This window comes from Pseudorca crassidens, chromosome 8 (assembly GCF_039906515.1).
Source record: "Pseudorca crassidens isolate mPseCra1 chromosome 8, mPseCra1.hap1, whole genome shotgun sequence".
In the NCBI taxonomy this organism is placed as follows: domain Eukaryota; kingdom Metazoa; phylum Chordata; class Mammalia; order Artiodactyla; family Delphinidae; genus Pseudorca; species Pseudorca crassidens.
The window spans coordinates 84,532,300-84,553,541 of NC_090303.1; the positions used below are offsets into that span (position 1 = coordinate 84,532,300).

The following is a 21,242-nucleotide window of genomic DNA, read 5'->3' on the forward strand; positions in this document are numbered from 1 at the left end:
AAGAACTAAAATAGATATTCCATATTCATGGATAGGAAGACTCAATTGTATTAAGATGTCAGTTCTTCCCAACTTAATCTGAAGATTCAGTGCAGTCCCAATTAAGATCCCAGCAAGTTATTTTCTGGTTATCAACAAACTGATTCTAAAGTTTATATGGAGAGGCAGAAGACCCAGAATAGCTAATACAGTATTAAAGAAAAACAAAGTTGGAGGACTGACACTCCTTGACTTCAAGACTCACTATAAAGCTACAGTAATCAAGGCAGTGTGGTATTGGTAAAAGAATAGACAAACAGATCAATGAAACAGAATAGAGAGCCCAGAAATAGATCCCCATAAATATAGTCAGCTGATCTTTGACAAAGGAGCAAAGGCAATACAATGGAGCAAAGATAGTGTCTTCAACAAATGGTGCTGGAACCAACTGGATATCTACCGGCCAAAAAATCAATGTAGACACAGACTTCATACCCTTTATAAAAATTAACTCAAAATAGATCACAGACCTAAGTGTAAGACATAAAACTATAAAACTCTTAGAAGATAACATAGGAGAAAACTTAGATGACCTTGAGTATGATGATGACTTTTTAGATACAATACCAAAGCCATGATCCATGAAAGAAAGAATTCATAACTGGTACCTCCATACAATGGGGTATTATTTAGCACTAAAAAGAAGTTAGCTATCAAGCCATGAAAAGACGTGGAGGAATCTTAAATGCATATTACTAAATGAAAGAAGCCAACCAGAAAAGCCTACATAGTGTATGATTCCAGCTTTATGAAGTTCTGGGAAACGCAAAACTGTGGAGATAGTGAAAGGATCAGTGGTTGCCAGGGTTTGGGAGAAGGGAGAGAGGGAGCACGGGGTTTTGGGGGCAGTAAAACCATTCTGTATGATACTCAAATGGAGGGTACGTCATAATACACCTGTCAAAACCCATAGACTGTATAACATAAAGAGTGGACTCTAATGTAAACTATGGCCTTTAGTTAATATTGGTTCATCAACTGCAACAAATTTACCACTCTAAAAGCAGGATGTTAATAGGAGAGGGAGAAGTGGTGAAGGGGTTATATGGGAACTCACTGTACTTTCTGCTTCAGCTTTCTATAAACCTAAAACTGCTCTAAAAATAAAATATATTAATGGGAAAAATACATATGTCAAACACCAATGTTCCATGGTAGAGGTGGGGTACAGGGATTTTCAGGTGTAGTCAGGAACTCCTCCAAACTAAATCATCATAACCTGTAGTTAGATAATGCTGAATAGCTTTATAGTTATATAATGTTATGGTATATATATTTTACAATTTACATATAAATGTAAATATATAATTTATATATAATATACATAATGTATAGTTAATAATAGTTATATACTGTTGAATACATTTGAATGTATAGGATGCATGGTGGTGGGGAAAGACTGAAGAAATCGGGGGTGGGTCAACTTCATCTAATGAAGAGACTGTTGCTGGTGGAGCTTTCCTAACACTGTCCCTGGTGAGAGAAATGCCTATGACTTTTCCTTCTTCACTTTAAATAATAATTTGATGGAGCTAATGTTTGCCAGCAGTAGCCTGTGATGGCATTTGTCTCAAATTTTGTGTCATGCTGTTCCTGTTCCCTTCCTCCCAGTGGAATGGTATGCTAATAAAGGTCTAACTAAAAGTGCACAGGAGTTCAGAGGCACTTAGGTCAAAAGAAATTCAGAACTGTTCAGTAATCAGTGCTTTCCACCATGACATTTATTTGCCAAGAAAAGATAAAATTATAATCAGTACCTAGTATTTTGGTGTAAACGGCACACAAATAGTCATTGTAGGCTTCTTTTTCATTTTTTTAAGACTTCATTTTCCAAGAGCAGTTTTAGATTTACAACAAATTGAGAGTGAGGTACAGAGATTTCCTATATACAAAGGATAAACCTACATTAACGCATCATAATCATCCAAAGCCTGTAGTTTATTTTAGGGTTTACTCTTGGTATTGTATATTTCTGTTGATTTGGACAAATGTATTAATATAATGACATATCCATCATTATATCATGAAGAGTATTGGCACTGCCCTAAAAGTCCTCTGTGCTCTGCCTATTCATTTCCCCCATCTCCACCCCCAGTCCTGGCAATCACTGCTTTTTCTTGTCTCCATAGTTTTGCCCTTTCCAGAATTTCATATAGTTGGAATCAGAATATGTAGCCTTTTCATTTTCATATTGGCTTCTTTCACTTAGTAATATGCATTTAAGGTTCCTCCCTGTCTTTTCATGGCTTGATAGCTCATTTCCTTTTAGTGCTGAATAATATTCCATTGTATGGATATACCACATTTTGTTTATCCATTCACCTATTGAAGGACATCTTGATTGCTTCCAAGTTTTGGCAGTTATGAATAAAGCTGGTATAAACATTCGTGTGCAGGTTTTTGCATGTACATAAGTTTTCAGCTTATTTGGCTAAATACCAAGGAGTGTGTTGGATCATATAGTAAAAGTATGTTTGGTTTTGTAAGAAACTGCCAAACTGTCTTCCAAAGTGACTGACATATGTATTTTTACATTGCTTATGCTTTTTCAAAAGCACATTTGTCAGGTATGTAAAGGAATGAATGCCTGTCCTATGATAGGATGATGCCCTTACAAGCAATTGAGGTCTTAGGACTGGTTGTCCCTTCATAAATAATACCAGCTGTTTGCACTTTGTTCTTGTCTGCTTTTTCTTTTATTTATTTGTTTTATTTGTTCTCCCTTATTGTTCTTACTCTTTATTCTTCCTTACTGCTTCTCCTTGCTTTGGCCTGGGGAATGAGAGAGCTATGCTTGTTAGAATAGTGTAGTGATTTATTTTTATTTATTTATTTATTTTAACATCTTTATTGGAGTATAATTGTTTTACATTGTTGTGTTAGTTGCTGCTGTATAACAAAGTGAAGCAGCTATATGTATAGATATATCCCCATATCCCCTCCCTCTTGCGCCTCCCTCCCTCCCTATCCCACTCCTCTAGGTGGTCACAAAGCACAGAGCTGATCTCCCTGTGCGGCTGCTTCCCACTAGCTATCTATTTTACATTTGGTAGTTAGTGTACTGATATAAAAGGCAAATAAGACAAAACTAAAACCCTTTCCCATAACCATGTTATGGATGGTTACGATTGCAGCATTTAGTAAAGTTGTTGCATGATTAGCTTCACTGTACAGATCTTCCAAGATGGGATTAGAGGAGCAGTACATTAATAAAACCTTCTTTGCTTTATAATTTAAAAATAAGGAAACTGATTTAAAATGGTTTAAGTCTATGCTAGCAGAAGAGTTTTGTTTTTTTCCCTACATTTCTCTAGGAAGACCTTTCAGTTTCTGCTGTTACAGTTCTCAAAGAGGACAAAACCTTTAGTTAAAGCTTGTTTTATAGTATCTGTGTAATTCTGTTTGTGTGTACGTTTGTACATACCCCAAACTGCAGCAAAATTATGTGTCAATAGATTATACTCTCTCAGTAGATGAAGGTCAAGAACTGTGTCAAATCTTCTTTGGGGTATGTATCCAGTTCACCTGACAGTCTTCCTGATACACATTTGTGGACCCCGTGGTTCAAAATCTCCTGGTGCAGAATCTTAGAGTTGTATTGTTTTGTTTTGTTTTTTGCTCCCTTACTTTCTGCATGCTGGCTTGTTAGTATATGTGTAAAGCCCACCTCTCCCATGCCCCCAGGTGGTTGTCTTTGCTTTGCGTGAAGATACCTATTGATGGGAGAGCTCACTGCTTCCTGGCAACCTGCTGTTTTCACACCCCTGTTAGAAGAATGATCTATATTGGCCACAATTCTGCCCTGTCTACCCTAACTTCTTGGCTATTTGTTCTTATTGGGGCCACATGATATTTATAATTCCTCATAATAATTCTTTAATATTTAATAAGAGGTCATTTTCCTAAAGCCCTTTCTTTTCTAGGTTTAGACATATATATTTTTCTAACTATTCTTTATAATACTGGCTTTTTCACAGTCCCAATGAAATATAATCTATGGCTTTAAAAAGTACAATGACAACAGGAAATGTCTAGTTCTTAAGTTGGGTCTTGAGGTAATATAAATGCTCCCAAAATGACAATTTAAAAACATAATCCCAAAAAGAATATAATTCCTGACCTAGAGACAGTGGTGAATATTGAGTAGTAAGGGAAGGGAGGGTAAAGTGCAGGTAGAGTATCCTTTCACACCCATATTAAAATTACTATTCATTTTCTTCTAATCAACAGATAAGAATAAAAAACATTTTACTCAAAAAAAAAAGTGTAGTGCCAAGCAGTAAATACAAGTGTGATCAGGTTGATGCTTTCATTATCCATATTTTACGTATGATGCTTGGCATGGTGCTTATTTCCATACTATTTCCATATTATTTCCAGCACCCATTGAGTTTTTGTTTGTTTTGTTTTTTCTTGTGGTGACACAGTCTTCACCATCCTATGTTCTTCTGCAATGGGTTTTTTTAAGCCAAAGTTCAGAATATTATGTTTATGTTTATTAAAATTTATCCTGTGATATTTTGCTCATTATTTTAGCTGCTTGAGTTTTTTGAAATTTGATTTTACCCTCCGAGGACAGACTTCATTATCCCTTGAATCTCTAGTTATCCACCTATTTGATTAACATATCTTTTCTGTCTCTTTGCAGTTTCCAAAACAATGTCTCTCCATTATTGCTTTTTTTTCCACTTCTTTTTCTCAGTGGCAGATGCCAGCTTGTGTTACTTTGATGGATATGTATAGCTAAACAGGAACCTCAGATAATAGAAAAACATGTACAGTTGCAGAGCCACTAGGGAGCTGTAGTGTGCTTTCATGTTGAACATATAAAGAAGCTTTATATCTATTTTTCTTCTTTTTCTTTTTTTGGACATTTATTAATTTTGATTATTCATTCTTTTGGTATTTTGGAGCCAGTTCTTTTGTGTTTTCAGCTTTCTCTAAACTTTTCTGTATGTATTTGAAAAGTTTGCAGGCCCCAAGGACTGTGTCTATAATGCCTAGTATATAAAATAACCCTGGAGCCTGTCTGTTAGGCAGATATCTTAATAGGAGGCTAATTCTTGGGTCTCAGTTTCCCAACTGCACGATGGAAGACTTGCATTAATTAGGGAGTTTCCACTTGTGCTCTGTGGAGTCCTGAGTCTCAGAGGGTATTGCAGGAGGTGAGGGGGATGAACGCCTATAGCTGTCAGCATTCCCCAGCTCCTTCAATAAGAAGTGTTCCACTTTTATCTTATATTTTGAGGTTCTACGTAGGATTCTTTTTAAAGAAAGAGTACCCAGAGGACATTGGGCAGCTTTGATGGTCTTTATATGAGTCTCTCTGATTCCATGAGCTTAGAGGTCACCCTCAGATTTTTCATTTGGTGAAGGGTAGAGGGGCTTATTATACTATTTGTCTTTTCTTTCCCAGATCTGGGATTAACCACCCCTCCAGTCCCCTCATTATAAAAGTAACTACATGCTTATTGTTTTAAAGGGAGAAAAAAAATCTGTAAAACAAGAAGTCTTCATAATTCCATTATGCACAGAAGAAAAGCATTCTTAACAGTTTCAGTATACCTTTCTAGATTCTTTTGTTTTTCCATAGCCATATCTGTAATTTATTTGTTTGTTTGTTTGTTTATTTTAATGAGACCACACTTATTCTAGCATATTTTATAACCTGGGGTGTTTTGTTTTGTTGGGTTTCTCCCCAGTTTACAGCTGTATATTGTGGACATTTTCTGTGTCAGTACACATCAGTCTACTTCATCCTTTAATACTTATGTAATATTTCTCTGACTAATGATTTGTAACTATACTCAGTCAGTGTGAATATTCCTTGTTGCACAATACATGGAATCTATTCTAAAGTATGAACCTACTTTTATTTACATATTACTACTGGCATATGCATTTTTTCGATAGTTTACTCTTTATTCACTCTTTTTGGGGGTTATGATATTTGTTGATTTTTCCAGTTACTTCTCTTTCCTCTGGTTTGATTACACATCAAGACCTCAGAAGTATTATCCCAGTCAAGCTACAGATGCAGATAACCCTTTTCAATAGCTCTAATTTAATGTCCCCTTTTAATAGTTACAAGACTATTCTTAAGAACAGAATCTTGGCAGACAGAATTATACTTTTATTCCAGTATATTACTACTGATGAGAAAGGTAGTTGACTTGTTTTGACCCAAGTGAGCTTAGTTCTAAGCGCCAGGAAGGTGGATGACAAGCAGCTTTTGGTGGTTTGACAGCCAGCTAGCTGCAGGACGTCTGTTGTGGTCAGGACTAAGTGGCTGCTGATAAATATTTGTGGTAAATTACATTTGATGGTCCCTTTTCCCCTTCTGATTTTTAGAATTTTATCAACAATCACACTGAGAAATTGGTAGTGAGGAAAATGTTTTTTATTCTTATAGGATGATTATTATTTTTTCTTTATGTAGTGCTCTATAATTTTTCAAATAACTTATTCTAAATGGATGCAACATTTCCATAGTCATGGAAAAATTTTGGTGATTTTTTTTTTTTTTTGAACAGGAAATATAGTGTAAATGTTATTTAAGCAGCTTATATTTCATTAGAAACTTAGGATAGCATTTCTTCCTCCCCCTTTTAAGTTTAGGGAAATCTTGTACAGGTTAAACAAATTCAAAAATGGAAATGTTATTCCCAGTTTTAAGGAATTTTAATTTTATATTCAACCACTTTGTAAATTTTATTCTTGAAACACATGTGCTTTTTTACTTTTCTCTAACTTCCTTTCCTTGTCAGGATTCTAAGATAATTTTTCCTTCTTACTACTATGCCTGAAACTTTGATTATTTGCTATTCTAATTTTAATTTTGGAAGTAATTCAAGATATACTTTGTTTTAATTTACTCACAAAGTAAATATAGGGATTTTAATTTTTGAATAGGTACTATTCAAATTTAGATGTCTGACACTTTCTGAAGTGTTTATGGTAGGGACCATTATTATACTATTTAGAAAGGTTTATTTATTGTTGTTGTTTACGTTACAAAATCTCTGAGTACTCTTTGTCTTAAAATGTATTTCATATGTTATTGTCCAGCTTAGAAAGTTCTAATTTCTCACTCATTCAATAAACAAATTTGAGTGATTATTGTGAGCCTTGAACAGTTCTAGGTGGTGGGATAAAGCATTGAATAAAACAGAAAAATCTTTGCCCCCATGAGCTTACTTACTATCTAAAAAGGTAAATAAATATTACATCGGGGGGTAATGAGTGCCATGGGGAAGGTGATGTCTGCTTGAGATTGTCTCCATATCTTTCAGAAGATTAATCCTCAAAAATACCAAGGCTGCAAATGGAAACCTGGGCTGGATATATAACGGACTTCACATTGACTATCCATCATTGAGTGGTGTGTAATTTGAACAGATTCCTGTATTTACTGTCTGTTCCCTTTCATACTACTTTCATTTTCACAATTGTGTTAATTCTTAGTGTGGTTCTATTTATTGTTGCTTAAAAATGATACCTTCCATTGTGCTTTACAGTTAAAAAACATTTTCATGTTTCATTTTTTTAAGTGGCTATAGCATAATAGTTTTGGTTGAACCATGTGAAATTGATGATATTTGACTGTTTTGGACCTGTTTCACATTGATCATTCTAATACTGTGCTGTACCTACCTTTAAAAACAAAATATGGGGCTTCCCTGGTGGCGCAGTGGTTGAGAGTCTGCCTGCCAATGCAGGGGACACGGGTTCGAGCCCTGGTCTGGGAAGATCCCACATGCCGCAGAGCAACTAAGCCCGTGAGCCACAACTACTGAGCCTGCGCGTCTGGAGCCTGTGCTCCGCAACGGGAGAGGCCGCGACAGTGAGAGGCCCGCGCATCGCGATGAAGAGTGGCCCCCGCTCTCCGCCACTGGAGAAAGCCCTTGCACAGAAACGAAGACCCAACACAGCCAAAAATAAATATAAATAAATAAATAAATCTAAAAAAAACACAAAAAAACAAAATATGAACATGTTTTATAAACTGTAAATCACTATTATGCACACTGACAAGACTTAAATTTTGTTTCTGTCACTCATTTCCTGTTTGCTTTAGAGCAATTACTTAACCTCATTGTGCCTCACTTCATCATGACAGTGAAGATAATAATACCTCTTAGAGTTGTGAGGATTACATTATACATTATAATGTGATTATATATGTAAAGGTACTTAGAAAAGCACCTAGCACATAGTAAAGGCTCAATAAGTGTTAGCTATTATTACTATTACTAACCCATGGGGCAGGCATCATCCTTGTCAGTTTTGCAGATGATCAATCAGAAGCTCATAGGGATTTTATGATTTTCCAAGATTATGCAACTAGAAATCAAAACCACGCATTTCTCACTCCAAGTTCTGGCCTCTTTCTCCTTGCACTACAGCTATCAGGGAAAGAAAGAAAAGGAAAATGAAGAAAGAGAGTATTCATATAGTAATTTATAGAGCACATCCTTGAATCTCTCCAACATAGTTACTTTAACTTAGTTATCTTGTTTTCATAGACTGTTTTGACATCCGTAAAGAAAAATGTTTGACAGAAATCTGAGATATGATAGATAATTGTGACCTAGTGTTACATTGTTACCTTAGAAAGGGTAATAGTGGCACTTCTATAGCTGATTTGTCCAGAAGTGAATGAACCTAAATAATAAATGTTTACCTCAATATTTCTAAGAATATAAGTGCAATTCTTAATTATATTCTTCCAAAAAGGAGCAAAAACAAATGTTAAAAAGCATTTAAAAGCATCTAAAAGCAGTTTTAAAAATAGAAAACTTAAGCCTCCAATTCACAATATCCTACTCACATTTCCACGTGGAGATATACATATATATACACATATATATATATATATATATATATATATATATATATAAAATAGGCATCTCAGTTGTTCCTCTGACATTCATTCCCATCCCAGTAAATGCCTATTAATTTCTTCCAGTTGCTCAAACCAAAAACCTTGGAGTCATTTTTAGACTTCTCTCTTTCACTCTACCATGCATCCCAATTGTCAGGAAATCCTGGCAGCTGTACCTTTAAAACATGCAGAATCTAACTATTTCTTATCACCTCTGATGCTGCTACCCTGGTCCAAGCCATGTTCATCTTTTTTTTAATTTACTTTTGGCTGCATTGGGTCTTCGTTGCTGTGCACAGGCTTTCTCTAGTTGCGGCGAGCAGGGGCTGCTCTTCGTTGCGGTGCGTGGGCTTCTCATTGCGATGGCTTCTCTTGTTGTGGAGCGCGGGCTCTAGGAGTGCGGGCTTCAGTAGTTGTGGCTCACGGGCTGAGTTGCTCCGTGGCATGTGTGATCTTCCTGGACCAGGGATCGAACCCGTGTCCCCTGCATTGGCATGTGGATTCTTAACCACTGCACCACCAGGGAAGTCCCGAAGCCATGTTCATCTTAAAGTAGCCTTATAATTGGTCTTCCCGTTCCCACCCTTTCCTCCCTTCAGTCTACTCTCATATAGCAGCCCAGGTGACCCTTTAAAAATGTAAATAAGAAAATCAGTTTACATCTTAACCCCTGCTCAAAACCTTCCAAGGGTTTCCCATCTCATTCAGAATAAAATCCAAAGGTCTTAAGTAGCCCTCAAGGTCCCACAGGCCTGATCCTGGCTAAACTGTCTGACCTCATCTGCTTCTTCTCCCCTAGCTTAGGGTGCTTCAGGCACACGGGCCATTTTGCTGTTCCTTGATCACACCGAGCATGCTCCTGTCTCAGCATCTTTGCATTTGGTGTTCTTGCTGCCTTGGATACTCTTCCGCCCAAGTATTTCATGCTGTCTCCCTCACTCCTACAGATGTGAACTGAGAGATCTTGTCAGAAAGGCATTTCTTGGCCAGCACCCTCTCTTGTCCGTACCTCTCCTCTCCCTAAAATATTATGTATATATTTGATTAGTTTATCTCCCTCTAGTAGGATGTAAAATCCAAGAAGGGGAGGACTTTTTTTTTATTCATTGCTGTCTCCTGTGTCTACATCAATGCTTGACACACAGTAGGTGATTTTTAAGTATGTATTGAATGAATGAATGAATTGAATTTCTTGGCAAGTCGTTATCTCAATTCTTCTTCCACCAGATTTGATATTGTTGACTTCTCTCTTCATTTGCCTACCATGACACTTACTATCTCCTGATTCTCATTTCTCCTTCCAACTTCTCATTTGTGTTCACACGTTGTTGTTTTTTTCCTTCCTCTATATGCTCCTTTGCATATCCCTAAGTTTCCTTGCTTCTTTTATCGTCCCATTTTACATATTATTCCTGGTCAATTTTATTCATGCTCTGTGCTTTCATTACCATCTCCTTGTTGATGGAGATCAACTTACACCTGCATCACAGGCTCCTGCATCACAGCTCCAGATCTGGGTATCTCATTGGACAGTTCATATAAATATTGTTACGCACTGTCGTCCTCTGCAAATCTGCTCTTTTACTATTCCTTGTCTTGTTTAATGAGCCACTCTTTAACCCAGGCCAGAACATTGGCATCATCCTGGACTTACCTTTCCTTCACTGTTCACATCCAGTTGTTCACTAAATCCTTTCCATTTTCACCCCCTAAATATTTCACCACACTGTCTTAGTTCAGGCTCCCATTAGTGCTCCCTCATGGACCGCTGAATTAGTTACCTGACTGGTTTGGTAACTGGTCAGTCTAGGCTCAGTCCTTCCCAAGTGATTCTTCACACAGCTGGGAGGAATGTTTGCTCCTTATCACCTTTAGCAGTGCTTCATCCTATAACCTAGTACCCTAAGGGTGGCCAGGGGTTATAGCAGTGGGCTTTTGTGACCTGTGGTTATTTGTAGACTGAGTAGATAATACTGTCTCTCAAAAGTATTGCTTACATTTGAGTTTTAAATAAATTAAGTAATTTATAGTGTACTCTTTTCATTATCTGGTTTTCTGAATAAATACAATTATCATGTAGTAGAGGTTCCCCTCCCTCCCTTCCCGCCTTCCTTCCCTTCCCCCCTCCCTTCCTTTCCTTCCTTCCTTCCTTCCTTCCGTTGTTATAAACGGATCTTCATAATATTAAGTACCACTGAGCTATAAGATGAAGTACAGATTACTTTGCACAGCACATAGGCCCCCACCATCTGGTTTCCCCCTAGCTGAACCTCTGGTGTACTCCATGTTTGGTCATGTTCCATATGCCACACTGTTTCCTCTGCTCCGAATACTTCCACCCCACCCTCCTTCCCAGCTCCCAGCGGCACCTCTCAAATAGCTACTCCCGTAAAATCTTTCCTGATCAGAATAAAATCCAAACTCCTTTCCAAGGCCTACAAAGGCTTTATGTGATTTTTTCCAATCTTGTCTCCCTCCACCGTTTCCCTTTTTACCAGGCTCTTCCTGTGACTGCCTTCTTCTCACCCATTCAGGTCGCAAATCAGATGTGCCTCATCAGAGACCACCCCTCTCCCCAGGCATTTTCTTATCATATTGCCTTATTTTATCCTCTGCATAGCACGTCAATTCCAGAAATTCTTGTTTATTCCTTTATGTCTTTATTGTCATGGCTCCCTCCTCCAGAATGTAAGTTCTTTGAGGTGGGACTCTGCCTTCTTGCTTACCACTGTGTCTCTTGTCTAGAACCTGGTCCTCAGTAATTTAAAAAAAAAATTTTTTTTGGAATATAGTTGATTTGCAATGTTGTGTTAGTTTCAGGTGTCCAGCAAAGTGAAGCAGTTATACGTGTATCCCCTTTTTTTTAGATTCTTTTCCCATATAGGCCATTACAGAGTTTGTTTTTGTTTTTGTTTTGTTTTGTTTTGTTTTGTTTTGTTTTTTGCGGTACGTTGGCCTCTCACTGTTGTGGCCTCTCCCGTTGCAGAGCACAGGCTCCGGACGCGCAGGCTCAGCGGCCATGGCTCACGGGCCTAGCCGCTCCGCAGCATGTGGGATCTTCCCGGTCCGGGGCACGAACCCGTGTCCGCTGCATCGGCAGGCAGACTCTCAACGACTGTGCCACCAGGGAAGCCCCCATTACAGAGTATTGAGTAGAGTTCCCTGTGCTATACAGTTAGGTCCTTATTAGTTATCTATTTTATATATAGTAGTGTGTATATGTTGATCCCAATCTCCCAATTTATCCCTCCCCGACCCTTACCCCCTGGTAACCATAAGTTTGTTTTCTACATCTGTAACTCTATTTCTTTTTTGTAGGTAAGTTCATCTGTACCCTTTTTTTAAATTCCACATATAAGCAATATCATATGATATTTGTCTTTGTCTGACTTACTTCACTCAGTATGACAATCTCTAGGTCCATCCATGTTGCTGCAAATGGCATTATTTCGTTCTTTTTTTTTATGGCTAATATTCCATTGTATATGTGTACCACATCTTCTTTATCCATTCCTCTGTTGATGAACATTTAGGTTGCTTCCATGTGTATTGTAAATAGTGCTGCAGTGAACATCGGGGTGCATGTATCTTTTCGAATTATGGTTTCCTCCTGATATATGCCCAGGAGTGGGATTGCTGGATTATATGGTAGCTCTATTTTTAGTTTTTTAAGGAACCTCCATACTGTTCTCCAATTTACATTCCCACCGACCACTGTAGGAGGGTTTCCTTTTCTCCACACCCTCTCCAGCATTTATCGTTTGTAGGTTTTTTTTTATGGCCATTATGATCGGTGTAAGGTGATACCTTACTGTAATTTTGATTTGCACTTCTCTAACAGTTAGTGAGATTGAGCATCTTTTCCTGTGCTTTTTAGCCATCTGTATGCCTTCTTAAGTATTTGTTGATTGATTGGATTATCATCCCTCTCCTTTGAGCCCCATTCTCCCTGTAATTTTCTTCCTTAGCATTTATACATTGCATTGTAGAGTCTTTGTTGCTATTATCTTGTTGATAAGAGCATGTTCTTCTCCCTCTAGCCAGTCAGTTGTTGCCAATCTGAAATGATAATAACAATTAGCATTTATTGGGGGTGGCGGGGCACTCTGCTGAGTCCTTTACTTAATTACTTCATTTCATTTAATCCTCACACTAACACTTTGAGGAAGGTATTAATACATTATCACCAGTTTATAAATAGGGTGACTGAGGCACATAGAGAGGTTGAGTATCACCGTACTAACAAATGACAGAACTGACTCTCCAGCCTAAGCTTTTAACACAGTACTGCTTACTGGTGTCCCCAGATCTTCCTGATTTTTCAAGAGAAGTCAGAAGTCTGGAACTTTTACTCTTATTTCCCTATTTTAAAATGTTGGCAATTCATTCACATTGAAAAACCAAACAAAAAACACTGCAGACCAGTCAAAACAGGTATGAAGGGCTGCTTTGGTTTATATGGTTTTTCTCTGACTAGACCTGGAGCTGCTTATGGTCCAACCCTTAAGATCCTGGTACTCAAATGCTGGATGGATGCAGCAATCATTTCCTCTTCTGCATCACTTTCTTGCTCCACAATAAAATACAGTAAAATAATGCCTTATGTTTCTTTAGCATGTTGCAGTTACAAGATGCTTTCATATACATTGTTTGACTTTTTTAAAAGCCTCAATTGATGTTGCCACCATCAAACTGTATGTATGTGTCCCTTAGCCCTCAGTTTCACAGTGGATCAGAAGTAAAATGCAGGAAGTAAACCAGGAAGTGATAAGTGTTAGGCTCACTGCTCAGCCTGCTTTTCAATATTAATCTGTATTGCTGTTGCCCCGCTGATCCCATTATGCACAGCTCCATGTGTGTGAAAGCATGCTTTTAAACATTCAGTGTTATTTATTTTAAATTAGTGAGACATACGCTGTCCATAAATTGTGCACAATTTATGGAAAAAACAGTCAATACTGGGGTTTGGGTTTTTATTTATTTATTTTTAAAATAAATTTATTTATTTTTGGCCGTGTTGGGTCTTTGTTGCTGTGCATGAGCTTTCTCTAGTTGTGGCGAGCGGGGACTAGTCTTTGTTGCGGTGAGTGGGCTTCTCATTGCAGTGGCTTCTCTTGTTGTGGAGCACGGGGTCTAGGCGCCTGGGCTTCAGTAGTTGTGGCACGTGGGCTTCAGTAGTTGTGGCTCTCGGGCTCTAGAGTGCAGACTCAGTAGTTGTGGCGCACAGGCTTAGTTGCTCCACAGCATGTGGGATCTTCCTGGACCAGGGCCCAAACCCGTGTCCCCTGCATCGGCAGGCAGCTTCTCAACCGATACGCCACCAGGGAAGCCGGGGTTTTGGTTTTTAGATCTTGACTCTTCTGCATATACTTATTTTTTATTGTTTCTAAATTTATGTAAATAATAATCTATACAAATAATAATTTATATAAATGGACTTTCATACCATTTAAAATTCATTTTAAAATAATTTTTATAAAATGGTATAATGATTACAAACATTAAAATGTGAGCGCAGTTCTACATTTAAAAAAAAAAAAAGTCAGTCCCTTGTCCTCCTTTTTTTTAAAAAAAAAAAGTTTTGTTCCCTTTCCATCTATTGGAAGTGGGAGTGTGTGATTAGCTAGATAAACACATGTAATATGGGTGAAGAAAAACATGAAATAATTTGACTGCCCTGGTGCTCACAGAAGATAGTAGCTTCAAAAGACATTGTTTTTTTGGCAGCTTCATGAGTTGCATTTATTCCTGTGGCTGGGAAGCATGCTGTCAGGCCTCTCAGTCTGTAGGAACCATTCCTCAAAGCAGCTGTATCCTCTAAGGCAGTGATGGTGAGGGTTGAAGAGTGAAGGGAACGGAAGGCATGTTAGAGGGACTGGGATGGGTTACTGCAGGGGCAGTTTGAAAAATCACTGCAGTTCAGTATGCATGTTATTTTATAATACAAATTCACTGGCCCCTCAGTTAAACCCTTGGGTTGAAGATATACACATGATAGTGTGGGATAGAAGTTAACGTGCCCAAGCCAGTAATGGCTAGAGACCCACAAAGGGTGGGTCTCTGATGGAGCTGTTGGAGCACTTGATTAAAAGGCAGGGAATGTGGGTTCGAGTTTTGGTTTTGCCGCCAACTAGAGCTGTGACTTTGGGTAACTCACTTAGTCTTTCTGGGTCTCAAATTAATCTGTAAAATGAGAAAATCAGACTAGGTAGTCTCCAAGGTCTTAGGCATTTTAAGTTTGCCTCTGGTTAAAGGAAAACTCTGTGAGCAGCTGCGTCTGACTGGTTATCAAGGTAAGAAGATATATATATAGTTAGGGGATCCAAAGTGAATAATTACAGGTTTTTCAGGCAATTTTATCAGGGTATTCTTTGTGCTTCCTAACAAATTAAATAGCAGAGGAGAGTTGATGATGAAAAAAACAATGTCTCCTGCCTTTTCTCTTTCCTTTCCATCCCTAGCCCTACAGTCCAGAGACCACCTTTAAAAACCATTTCACTGGGCTTCCCTGGTGGCGCAGTGGTTGAGAGTCTACCTGCCGATGGATGGGTTTGTGCCCCGGTCTGGGAGGATCCCACATGCTGCGGAGCAACTAGGCCCATGAGCCATGGCCGCTGAGCCTGCACGTCCGGAGCCTGTGCTCCGCAAAGGGAGAGGCCACAACAGTGAGAGGCCCGCGTACTGCAAAAAAAAAAAAGAAAAAAGCCATTTCACTATTTCTGTTTTTAGCTTCTCTTGGAATTAACTTCCATAAAGCTTAATAGTATGTGTAAACTTCTGTTTCTTGATTGATCAACTTTACACAATATCTGTGGACTTTTTTGATATGAAAAATAAGAATTTAAGTCACTTTTTCTGCTCCCTCCTTTCTCCATCTCCCATTATTTGATATTTATATTCTTTTTGAAAGTTTTTAAATAATTATCTTTATAATTATAGATGATAAACTTTTATTTTTTGGTCCACCAACTTTAAACTTTCTCAACTTGCCATTTTGTAGAATGGCATTATAAGTGCTCCTGCACTACCCTCTTTGTATATTCCAGCTTCTGGGAGCCATACTCTACTTTTACATCATTAAGGTTAATATTTTTATCTTGTCTTGCATCCCCCAAGTATTATGTGCTCACCTTTATGTTTAGATTACTGTTTTTACCACATTACCTTTCTGTGCCTGCTATAATAGCATGTCCAGAATCATAACTATACGATTACTCAAAGTTTGTTTTTTTTTTTAAATTTATTTCATTAACTTATTTATTTTTGGCTGCGTTGGGTCTTCGTTACTGCGCAGGGCTTTCTCTAGTTGCGAGCGGGGGCTACTCTTTGTTGTGGTACACGGGCTTCTCATTGCGGTGGCTTCTCTTGTTGTGGAGCACGGGCTCTAGGCGCACGGGCTCCAGAGCGCAGTCTCAGTAGTTGTGGCGCACGGGCTTAGTGGCTCCTTGGCATGTGGGATCTTCCCGCACCAGGGCTCAAACCCGTGTCCCCTGCAGTGGCAGGCGGATTCTTAACCACTGTGCCACCAGGGAAGACCTACTGAAAGTTTTATGTCTCTTAAAAGCTAAGGAAATAATTGGGTATGTACTTAAAGACTTAACTTAGTAAAGTTATTTATTCAACAGATATTTATTGAATATCAAACTTGTCATCACAGTGGTATTTATAATAGTGAAATATTGGAAACAACCTAAATGATTTAACTTTAGGGAATTAGTAAAATACCTACTGTACATTTTTATAGGGAATGCTCTGTAAACATTAAAAAATGATGTAAAATGTTAATAACATGAAAATTTCTGTTCTATATTAAATTTTAAAATATTTCTACAACAGTATATACACAACAGCTTCACTTTTGTTTCAAAAAAAAAGCATCTAAGAAACTCAGGGGGAAAATGCTAGAAGCATGTATACCAAATTGTTAATTTGGTAATGTAGCTATCTCAGGTGGTGGTGATTTCTGTTTCTTTTTTGGTTTTTTCTGACTTGTATTTTCTCATTTACCCAAAAAGAACATGTGTCACTTTTATGATAATACATTTTTTAAACTAAAGATAAAAAATTAGAATTGCCAGTCATAGTTTTTCTTGGAATACTGATGTTAAACTAATCTAGGAGTACCTGATAAGAATTCAGTAAATATTTGTGGAATGAATGAGAGAATGATTGAATTGCAGAGATTCCTAGATCCATAGTATTGACACTTATACATTCATAATATTATCCAGAAATATTATCCTAGTTCAGTTATCTCAAAAGAAAAATCATGTATTGAAGAATCTAAGAAACAGCTTTAACTGAATGTTGGTTGTGTAAAGGCAAATCCAGCAGGATTGAGGCCCACGACAGAAGCAGCCAGGCAACAATGCTACATTTCACAGTAAGCAGGATTTGAATAGAAGTGTCCTTTGTGCTCATGAGCTTGAGGGGTGAGTCTTGGGGCAATTTATGTTATTTTTCCTTAATGGAAATTGAGGGAGCCTCTAATCCTGCTATCACATGACAGCTCCTTATTTTTTGGTAATTTGGGGAGCAGCTGTGGAGAAATGATTTTTCTGCAGAGAGCCAGCTGCATTCTTACCCATTTGCAAATGCCTAGGCATTACTAAACTTCCTATCCACCATGTTTCTGATCCAGGGATAGCTTCTGCAACTCACCTGCTTTTTGTTTATATTTGTAGCTGTTAATAAGCATCTGAATATTTGAGAATGCATTTTCTAATCATTTTTATCATTGTCATCAACATTCATTAGGTACCTTCTCACTCAGGGCACTGTGACAGACACAGGGTTGTAAGCTGTAATGTGGAGACCACTTTTCTCTTTGGCAGGTGGGTCAGCATCAGTGTTCTTAGAATCACTTTATTTTTAGAAGGTTAAATTACAGTGTAAAGAAAGATTCTGGTGTAAAGGCAGCTGAGAGCTGTTCCTTTGGTCCCCAGACTCCTCCTGAGTCTGGGTGTTCATTCATGTCCTCTTGCTGTGCCATGTGCTTTCACAAGCTGTTGCCTCAGCCTGCAGTCTCCTTTCATTGTGGCACCTGACGAACTCCTGGCTAAAGACTCTGTCCTCCTTTTCTTTTCTTTTTTTTTTTTTTCAATTTATTTATTTTTGGCTGCATTGGGTCTTCATTGCTGCGAGCGGGCTTTCTCTAGTTGCGGTGAGCGGGGGCTACTCTTCGTTTTTTGTGCGCGGGCTTCACATTGAGGTGGCTTCTCTTGTTGCAGAGCACGGGCTCTAGGCACGCGGGCTTCAGTAGTTGTGGCTCGCGGGGTCTAGAGCGCAGGCTCAGTAGTTGTGGTGCACAGGTTTAGTTGCTCCGCGGCATGTGGGATCTTCCCGGACCAGGGCTCGAACCCATGTCCCCTGCGCCGGCAGGCAAGTTCCCAACTACTGTGCCACCAGGGAAGCCCCTGTCCTCCTTTTCATGGTACCTACTCGATGTCCTTGTAGTCCTCTCTTCCCAGTGCTCCTTTAGCCCTTGGTGATATTATCACTCGAATATGATTTTTTTGTTTTTTAAGGAAAAGGCTTTTTTATTTTATTTTTTAAAATTTATTGGCCATGCCACATGGCATGTGGGATCTTAGTTCCCCGACCAGGGATTGAACCCTCACCCCCAGCATTGGAAGTGCAGAGTCTTAACCACTGGACTGCCGGGGAAGTCCTGGAAAAGCCTTTTTTAAAGGCAAAAGCCTTCTAAGTTAACTTTATCAATTTGTACTTATTTTTTTTTAAGCTCTTTTAACCCAGAGTCTTTAAGAAATACAGTCAGGGAATTGGGTAGGCAGGGTTTCTATAATGAGTAAAAGAAAGCTTTACTTTTGATTGTGAACACCTGCAGGGTGAGGGAGAGACACGGACAGTCTTTTCTCCTATCTTTGCAGTGTTGAATTTTCACCAAGGGATGGATTTGCTTGAAATATTGTATGAACCTACTGTATTAGAAATTTCTTTAACAACAATTAGAAGCAAGTAATTTCAAAACTTACAACTAGAATGTAGAAGAACTGCACTGTTCATTGTGATAGTCACAGCCACATGTGGCTATTTATATTAAAATTATTTAAAACTAAGTAAAATTTAAAAATGTAGTTCCTTAGTCGCAGTTGTCACATTTCATGTCAGTAGCCACATTGGTTGGTGGCTGCTGTTTGGCGCAGTGCAAATTTAGAACATTTCCATCATCACAGAAATTTCTATTGAACAGTGCTGATCTAGAGCCTATAGAAGAGTTGATGTTATTTTGAAGTATTTGGTGAAGTAGATTCACCTAACTATTTTCTATGGAAGGATGTTTATTCCAGTTGAAGAATTTTAAGCAGCTTGAAATTCCCTGTGCTTTCTTTACATTTTTCTTTGGTTGTGGCACCCTCTAGTGTTTCAGCTTTGGTATAGCTGTATCATCATGAAATAACCTATTTGTGATTTGAGTCCAAGAACGTTGAAATATTTTGGAAAATTTTGTGTGTATATACATTTTTCTAGGGAGGAGTTCTGTAGCTTTCACACAACCTCAAAAGGGTCTGTACTTCAGAAAATAACTATGTTCTGATACAGGTCCTTGTCAAAACTCCTAGTTTGTGATTTATAAGCATTTTTTCTCCCAATGTATAAATTTTTTTCTCCCAATTTATAAGCATTTTTTCTCCCATGTAACTTTCCCTTTGACATTTCTATGCTTTATCTGTCTTTATGTGGAATAGTACTACTACTAGTAATAGGTTACACTTATCTAGCACTTATTATATACATGTCCTGTTTTAATCCCTTTTATGTGGTGAAACGAAAGCATAGGAGTCAAGTGGGACTTGTCTAAGGTGGTAGTGAGTGGCAGAGCAAGGATTCGAATCCAGTACTATGGCTCCGGAGTTTGCACTCTTAACCACCCTGCTATGGAAGTGAGGATAAGCCTTTAAGCAGGAATGAGGTGGGTTGGAGAGGACACTTTGCATACTCTTGGCATGCTCTTGTACTAGATTCTTTGGGCCTAGTTGTACAATAAGAAAACAAAACTCTAAATCTCTGCAAGCCACACTGGAAATTATAGTTAGTACCTACTATTGATTTTCAGCAGATATGCATAGATCTCTCCATATAGTCTGCCAAGAACTTAGAGTGGTAGATGAAGGTCAAAGCTGCCATTGCTACCACAATTTTCTTTGGTTTGTCCAAATACCAGACCCAGTATATTCATTGAATAATATGAAAAATCTTTTTGTGATTGTTTGTCACTATTATTTCCATAAAAAAGCACTTATTTTATTACTGTGATGTTGATTTTGTGGTTTGCTGGAATGTTAGACTTATTATCTTATTTAAAGAGCAGGTAAGACAGACTCATAAACAGATCAAAGTTTGTGTTTGTATATCTCCTACTTCTTTTTCTGTCTGTACCCCCTTCTCACTTCTGTGTCCCATTTCTCTCTTCCTGAGGCATTTTATACTCTCTAACTTAGCCTCTTTTTAATGATTAATCAAACTCAAGATTTTGTATTCAACTTCCATTGGCATATGGAAACAAACCCTAGTGGTAGCCTTATAAAAATGTCCTTAGAATCACTTTACTGATAGTATAAAAATGTCAATACATTTTATTGTATTGACTTATATAAATCAATGCAAAGTTTTGCTGCTTACCAGCACTCTATGAGTAATTACAAGAAAGGTACATATTTTCTTCCCTTTGTATCAGTCAGTAAACCATGTGAGGTACTTCAGAGAATGTAATTGGTTACACAGGTGATGGAAGACTAAAAGAGCAAAAGTAATCCAGATTTTAATAACCACCCCTTGGGCTGGGGGAATGGAATAGAAGAACCTAGGAGTTTGGAGGGGCCCCCACACAGCAGGTAATCTCACCTCCACGTGGATGCGAGGCAGCTGGTACTCAACCAGCAGGGGAGAAGAGACACAGCTGGAGTCGGCACATGAGGCTGCCCTCTCTTGTTGGAGCAACTTTAATAAGAATGAAAACATCAAGAAAATCTCTTCTCCCCGCCTCTTCCCATCTTAACCTGTTGCCTCCCCTTGGTAAAACCTAACGTGAAGCTGGCAGACAAGTCTGGTAAATAAGGTTGGCTGACCCAACCCAGAGATGGCAGTTCAGAACAAGTATAGAATAGAGGGCTTGGAAGCTGAGAGATGAGATGAATGGCCAGCACAACCTTATGGGAGAATTGTGGAAACTGTAATTGCCTGGGTCTAGCTTTACTAAGCATAATGTGCAGCCAGTTACCCGCAAGCATTTATTAAGGAACAAATTATGATGGCTGCTGTTCATAGAGACTTTATGTACCCAGGCCCTGCCTTCAGT

At 38.3% G+C, this 21,242-nt stretch overlaps 1 protein-coding gene across 11 annotated transcripts in view; it reads left to right on the forward strand.

Moving 5' to 3' along the window:
• NRF1 (nuclear respiratory factor 1) overlaps positions 1 to 21,242 on the forward strand; it is a 136,921-nt gene that overhangs the window by 19,469 nt on the left and 96,210 nt on the right. Inside the window, exons 2-3 of one of the 11 annotated variants that reach the window (XM_067746985.1) lie at positions 7,332 to 7,420; positions 17,681 to 17,757. The exons of the other annotated variants lie outside the window; for them this stretch is intronic. The gene's annotated coding sequence lies outside the window, so the exon portion shown is untranslated. The remainder of the gene's footprint in view (positions 1 to 7,331; positions 7,421 to 17,680; positions 17,758 to 21,242) is intronic. 11 annotated transcript variants of the gene reach the window in all.